This window comes from Triticum urartu, unplaced genomic scaffold (genome assembly GCF_003073215.2).
Source record: "Triticum urartu cultivar G1812 unplaced genomic scaffold, Tu2.1 TuUngrouped_contig_9666, whole genome shotgun sequence".
Taxonomy (NCBI): Eukaryota; Viridiplantae; Streptophyta; class Magnoliopsida; order Poales; family Poaceae; genus Triticum; species Triticum urartu.
Window position 1 is genome coordinate 25,794 of NW_024120732.1, and position 7,908 is coordinate 33,701.

The window sequence follows — 7,908 nt, forward strand, 5'->3', positions numbered from 1 at the left end:
CAAACAACATAGGGCGACTGATCACCTAAACATGTATCACTATAAAGAAAATACAACATAGACGTGCATTCTCGTTTCATACTGACCTGGGTGGATCGATAAAAATGCCATGGACAAAGCGGTCGCTGGGATGGAGATATCAACATCAAATGAACTATAGATATTTCCCAATATTAATATGTGACAGAATCTCTACTAAATAGGGAATAATTATCTCTATCGATAAGCAGAAGCAAACAACTGAAAGAAGATAACTATCTCATTTTAGTCCTTACATTCACACGCCAATTTGGCCTCACCTCCACGCCCAGCCTCACTTTTGAAAGCCTGCAAGAGGGCGAGAGATAGGAGTAAGCACAATATTCTGCAATCAAATGACAGAGAGTCAGGGAGGAATTAACATTTTTGCCTTGATCCCCTGCTCAGACCATCTCGATCGGTGCCGCCACATCTCATTCAGAAAAAAAGCAGCAGCAACAGCACCCAATCCCCATCGAGATATCTCACTTCCAGTGCCCCTTCTCTTCTCTACACATCACCACTCCTCACCATCCAGCACTGGTGAAGCCTCATAGAGGCCAAACGGGTCGTGACCCCGCCTTCCAAAACTGCAAACAAAAAATTACTACTATCTTTATATCTTATATCTTATATTTACTAATTGGAGGCACCAATCAAAGCTTCACATTAATCCTCAAAAATAAGAAAATCATCCGTTTGATCTACCAAATAACTGTCTATGGATGAAATACCTGAAGAGTCCATGCCTGTTGTCCCACGTGAACGGGACTTCAGCCAATTCTTACACGGGAAGCCCAAAAAACCACCCCCTCGACCCGGTTTAACCCCTTCACGATTCTGCCCCAAAAAAACACCCCCTTGAGCAGGTTTCACCCCTTCACGATCCTGCCCCAATGAAGCATCAACTCATCGCGGGAGATCACTAGGGCTGCTCCTCCTCCTCTGTAGTTTCCCTTCCGGACTAAGATTTCATGGTGGGATTCATCTAATAAAGATCCAACCAGTATCTCTCTGATGCCCATCCTCTCCGGCCATTGAGTCGCCTCTGCCCAAAGGAAGTTACGATATCCAAGTGATTGGAACCCTAATATCCTTTCTTTGCAACCTTGAAATCTTTTAGCTTCCAATTCCAAGTTCTGACTACGCTCCAATCAAGCATCTATTTTTGATCCCATATGAATCTATTCAAGATGGATATTGGTTGATGGGAGAGCAACCTTATGAATCAACTGATGGTAATTTGAAGCAATTCAGATGCCTGCCGCCTTGGGTGATGCCCACTACAATGGACCCATGCTATAGTTATATGGCTGGGGTGGACAATCCTGAAAAGATTAGGGAAGATCCTAGGTACGTGTGGCTGTCTGTTACTATTGCCTAGGTACAATCCTATAGATTATTTTTTTTGCTAATTTTGCATAGTGATAAATTTTTACAAGAAGATGCAAAATATTTGTTGTCATATAGCCTATCTGCGAACATAAATGCTCTAGATCTATTTATAATACTTTTGTATTACTTAGATTTTATCAAGCTTTTAAGCAGTGCTCTAGCAGGAACGTTACTGTTGTTGCTATTTTTCTCTTGGCATGTAAGGAGTGAAGTCGGTTCCTATTGCTCATCTTGGTGAAGCTTGATTGGGTGTCTACTTGGATAGAAAACAAGATGAACTAACCACGTTAGGTACTATTGAATTCAGGTACATACATTGATCCTTAATCTAATTTTGTCTACTGTTTTTTTGAAATGATGCAATGGAATTTCATTATGTTGCTGTAACTATGATAGTAAACTATCATAATAGCAAGAAGAAAATGTCATAACTGCTCACATAACCAAGACTAATTTTGTTTCTGAAGTTATTTATTTGTGTAATGTTAGTCACAGCGAAAAACACCACAACTGCTTGGCCGGTTGACTAGCTCAGTCCGGTCATTCAACATCCTACATGTCACGCTTTGTAAATTAGCAGCCTTGGTCACTGATAGATTTGTTATTTTCTTTTGCTCACCATTTTTTATGTGTTTTAAATTGGAGAAAATACGATGTAGCGCTCCTCCATGCAGTGTGTGTAGCCCAGACAACGGTCTATGATGCAGGATCCTTAGTTTTCGAGTGATTTGTCTCTCATGTAGTTCAAATATATGGTGGCATAATTTAGATTGCTATTTTCCACATCTTCCTTCTTAGCCAAATTTATGATTGTTTTCAGTCCCTGTGATAGTTGATAGTGTAGGCTGCAGATATGGTGACTACGACCATGAAGCCATGATGACACCATGTGTCTTACTCTTATCTGTGTTTCAGTCTAGAAGGAAATATTCCTGTGAGAAATATCATATTGCTTTGAATCTGATAATATATTTCCATGCACATAGACAATTTTTTTCAGTTATTTACAGTTCAGATTTTGATTCCTAGGGAAGCTAAGATAGTTTTTCTTATGCAAATGGCTACAGGTTGCAGACTTGCAGTCTTACTTTCTGAGTATATTTAACTCCAGTTTTCATATTTCTCTCTGATTATGTAAAGCCTATGAATTTAGTGTTCAACACAAATGTAATACTATTCTACATATGGTCACTGATTCTCCAAAGAAATTAAAAACCCATTTATACTGAATGTGCTCTAATGTAACTGACCTCTGATATACGGCCATGAGCCATATTAGATCTTCCACGTGACTGCAATGGTGTTTTTAGCAGTACTTTGAAGTTTGGACATAATAGAATTTTCTGCTTAAACACATAGCCTTATGGGATAAGCTTTCATGTACGTAATCCCAAAAGTTGAGCTGATGCTAGATGAGGCTAAATGTGCCTAAAAACTGAGGTGCTATGCATATAAAGAACATTCCAAGTTTCGCCGCATTATGAATATTTTTGTATGTTTACCAAATGTACCTTGCAGACCACTTCATCTCCATGACCTCTCCCTGTCGTGCAGATTATGCCCACAAAATTTTGCTTCGACTCTAGCCGGGAACTCATGCATACATCCATCCACTACTGCACTTTATAGGCTCCCTGTACTCGGGCTCCGATGATAGCAAGTAGAGACTCACAACCAGACACATGAAGACCACCAGCGATTTGCCGCTAACCGGCTACCTCCTCTATTAGATGACAAAAGTATGACTGCTTGAGATCGAAACATCCATGCAATCTGCACGTTGGATCAAAGAATAAAGAGAAATTTGGGGGAATATCAAATGTGAGTTCCCCGCATCTACTCTTCTTTTAGTTACTTTGGTGTCTTCCTGGAAGTTGTATGATCTGAATGTCTGATGTTCTGTACGAGAGCAAAGCCAGATATGATTTGGCTTTGTTGCATGTCTCCATTAGACTTAGTTGTTTCTCCCCCGAATTGATAGATGACGACTCAGTTAATAATGCGGTATCAAATAATTTGTGGCAGCTCTAGGTTTTGAATGGTTTGATTACTGGAGTTCTTATTATTTTCCTACTAGGCACGTATGTTTATCCTATGCTTTTGTTTTTTTACCCCGTGCCTTGAACTGATAAAGTACAGAGCCTGGTGAGCACCGATCAACCAAGGAAACCACAAGAGAAAAAATACAACAAGACTGTACTCCATAGCAGGAAAGTTCAGTAAGATATATACTATCTCCATGCTCATGGTTTCTTGAGCATAGTCTATACTTTGTTATTCTCTTTCCAACGAAGTTAGTTCTACAAGAGCCCAAAAAAGATATTTAGACTTCCATAAAAATAATTCATTGTCAAATTGTTGTCTGGTGATTGTTGCTCGGTCATTTTTTTAAAAGATAGCCAAGAAACCGGCAAAACAATAGAGATATGAGGTTATGAACTCCTAACAAGGGCAATAGAGTTGATCTAGAAGCCCTCCGTGATCGAGTCCCCCTCTGGCAGGATACCGTAAAAGGCCCCTAGATGGGATCTCACGGATACAGAAGGTTGTGGCGGTGGAAAAGTGTTTTCGTGGATACTTCTGGTGGTTTGGGAGTATATGTGAATATATAGGCGAAGGAATTAGGTCAGGGGAGTCACGGGAGGCCCACAAGATAGGGGCGCGCCCTCCACCCTTGTGGCCCCCTTGTGGCTCTTTTGACTTCATCTCCAAGTCTCCTGGGTGTCTTCTAGTTCAAGAAAAATCATCGTGAAGGTTTTTATTCCATTTGGACTCCATTTTGTATTCCTTTTCTGCAAACTCAAAAACAAGGAAAAACAGAAACTGGCACTAGGCTCTAGGTTAATAGGTTAGTCCCAAAAATAATATAAAATATCATATAATGCATATAAAACATCCAAAACAGATAATATAATAGCATGGAACAATCAAAAATTATAGATACGTTGGAGACGTATCAACACTCTAAGAAAAATCCATATCATGTGACGAATGAAAATATACCTCCAAGTGAGGTTACCAATAATGTTGAAGACGAAATAGGGGATGCCCCAGATAAGCTTAGTTTCTTGCATCTTCCTTGAATATTATCTTGGGGTGCCTTGTGCATCCCCAAGCTTAGGGTCTTGTCACTCCTTATTCTCCTCGTATCGATATCTCACCCAAAACTTGAAAACTTCAATCACACAAAACTTAAGGAAACTTCGTGAGATGGGTTAGTATGATAAAGACAAATCATTCACTTCGGTACTGTCAAACACAAGATTCATAATTGTTCTCACACAATGCCTACTGTACCTTATCATTTCCACAATTTATATTGAGCAATATAAGCCATGGAAACTACTCACTTCGTTCCTAAATATTTGTCTTTTTAGAGATTTCAAATGGACTACCACATACGAATGTATATAGACATATTTTAGAGTGTAGATTCACTTATTTTGCTCCGTATGTAGTCACTTGTTGAAAACTCTAGAAAGACAAATATTTAGGAACGGAGGGAGTAGATAACAAGCAAACTATGCATTGAAAATATAATCTATCACCTGGCGTCAAGCCTGGTAAGCTATCTCAAAAAAAATCTATCAAAAACAGAACAGTCTGCAGTAATCGAACAACTACCATACTTCTGTAACTCCAAAAATTCTGAAAATTAGGACAACATGGGAAATTTGTATATTAATCATCTGGGCAAAATTCAGAAGTTTTTGATGCTCGAGTGAATTTAAACAATTCTGTTACTAGAAGCAAAAGTTTCTGTTTTAGCACAGAATCAAGTCAACTATCATCCACACTATCCCAAAGGCTTTACTTAGCACTTTATTGAAACAAAACCTATGAAACATGATTAATACAGTAGACTAATCATGTGAACACACAAAAATAGTAGGGGTAAATGTTGGGTTGTCTCTCAACACACGCTTTTTTAATGCCTCTTTAGCTAGGCATGATGATTCCAATGATGCTCGCATAAAAGATAAGAATTGAAACACAAAGAAAGCATCATGAACCATATGACTAGCACATTTAAGCCTAACCCACCTCCTATGCATAGGGATTTTGTGAGCAAATAATTTATGGGAGCAAGAATCAACTAGCCTAGGAAGATAAAACAAGTAAAACTTCAAGATTTTCAACACATAGAGAGGAAACTTGTTATTATTGAGATATGTAGAAGCATATGATCCTCTCTCATAATAATTTTCATTAGCATCATGAATGAATTCAACAATGTAACCATCACATAAAGCATTCTTTTTCATGATCCACAAGCATAGAAATTTTATTACTCTCCACATAAGCAAATTTATTCTCATGAATAGTAGTGGGAGCAAACTCAACAAAATAACTATCATGGGATTGAAAATTAAAATCATGATGACAAGTTTCATGGTTATCATTATTCTTTATAGCATACATGTCATCACCATAATCATCATAGATAGCAACTTTGTTATCATAGTCAATTGAAACCTCTTACAAAATAGTGGATTCATCACTAAATAAAGTCACAACCTCTCCAAATCCACTTTGATAATTATCATAATAAGATTCAACACCCTCCAAAATAGTGGGATCTTTAGTACCTAGAGTTGACACTCTTCCAAACCCACTTTCATCAATATAATCATCATAAATAGGAGGCATGCTCATAATAAATTTTCTCATCAAAACTTGGGGAACTAAAAATGTCATCTTCATCAAACATAGAACCCCCAATATTATGGCTTTGCATATTGTTAGCATCATAGATATTCAAAGAGTTCATACCAACAACATTGCAATCATGCTCATCATTCAAAGATTTTTTTGTCAAACATTTTATAGAATTCTTCTTCTATCAATTGAGCATAATTTTCCTTTCCATCATTTTCAAGAAAGACATGATAAAGACGGATAATATGAGACCACCTCAATTCCATTTTTGTAGTTTTCTTTTATAAACCAAACTAGTGATACAACAAGAAACTAAAAGATTCAATTGCAAGATCTAAATATATACCTTCAAGCACTCACCTCCCCGGCAACGGCGCCAGAAAAGAGCTTGATGTCTACTACACAACTTTATTCTTGTAGACTCGTGTTGGGCCTCCAAGCGTAGAATTTCGTAGGATAGTAGCAATTTTCCCTCAAGTGGATGACCTAAGGTTTATCAATCCGTGGGAGGCGTAGGATGAAGATGGTCTCTCTCAAACAACCCTGCAACCAAATAATAAAAAGTCTCTTATGTCCCAAACATACCAAATACAATGGTAATTTGTATAGGTGCACTAGTTCGGCGAAAGAGATGGTGATACAAGTGTAGTAATGATAGTTGATATTGATTTTTGTGATAGTGGCGATAAAAATCATAGCAATTGATAAAACGGAGCACAAACGATATTGCAATGCTTGAAAATGAGGCCTAGGGTCCGTACTTTTGCTAGTGCAATCTCTCTAGAATGATAATATAATTGGATCATATAACCATCCCTCAACGTATGAAGAATCAGTCGAAAGTTCCTATCTAGTGGAGAACATACGAAGAAATTGTTTGTAGGGTACGAAACCACGTTAAAGCTAGTCTGTCTGATCAATCTATCGTAGAGTTCGTACAAAAATAACACCAAGCTATTCTTTCTGATCGATCTAACCAAGAGTTTGTACTAAAAGAACACCATATGATACACATCAACCAACTCTAATGTCACCGAGATACTCCAATGTCACCACGAGTATTCATGAGTTGATTATACAATATGCATCAAACAATTTCACATTCATAATACTCAATCCAACACAAAGAATCTCAAAGAGTGCCCCAAGATTTCTAACGGAGAAACAAAGACGAGAACATGCATCAACCCCTATGCATAGATTACCCCAATGTCACCTCAGGAATCCGTGACTTGTGTGCCAAAACACATATCAAGTGAATCAATATGATACCCCATTGTCACCATGGGTATTCATAGCAAAACATACATCAAGTGTTCTCAAATCCATAAAAGTATTCAATCCGATAAGAACGAAATCTCAAAGGGAAAAATCAATTCTCAACAAGATAGAGAGGGGAAACACCATATAATCCAACTATATTAACAAAGCCCGCGATACATCAAGAATTTTCCTTACACGGTTGGGTTATAATGGGAACCCCTTGACAGTTCGCCTTGAATGAAACTCCTCCAGCAATGCCCAACCTTGGTTTTACCATTTGCCACCTAGCCTCTTTTTTCCTTGGGTTTCCAGAGCCCAAGGGTCATCTTTATTTTAAACCCCCCCCCCCGGGCCAGTGCTTCTCTAAGTGTTGGTCCAACCCAGAGCACCGTGCGGGGCCATCCCTTGGCAACTTGGGTTACGTTGGCTCCCGTATGCTTAGCTTATCCGGTGTGCCCTGAGAATGAGATATGTGCACCTCCTATCGGGATTTGTCGGCACAGCGGGTGGTCTTGCTGGACTTGTTTTACCATTGTCGAGGATGTCTTGTAACCGGGAAGCCGAGTCTGATCG

The 7,908-nt window shown here is 38.6% G+C and overlaps 1 long non-coding RNA gene across 1 annotated transcript; it reads left to right on the top strand.

Moving 5' to 3' along the window:
- The first annotated feature begins 777 nt into the window (after positions 1-777).
- On the top strand, positions 778-3,720 carry LOC125532315. Its single transcript, XR_007293986.1, has 3 exons — positions 778-1,371; positions 1,618-1,720; positions 2,968-3,720. It is a non-coding gene; the product is annotated as an uncharacterized LOC125532315 (long non-coding RNA).
- Positions 3,721-7,908: the final 4,188 nt, after the last annotated feature.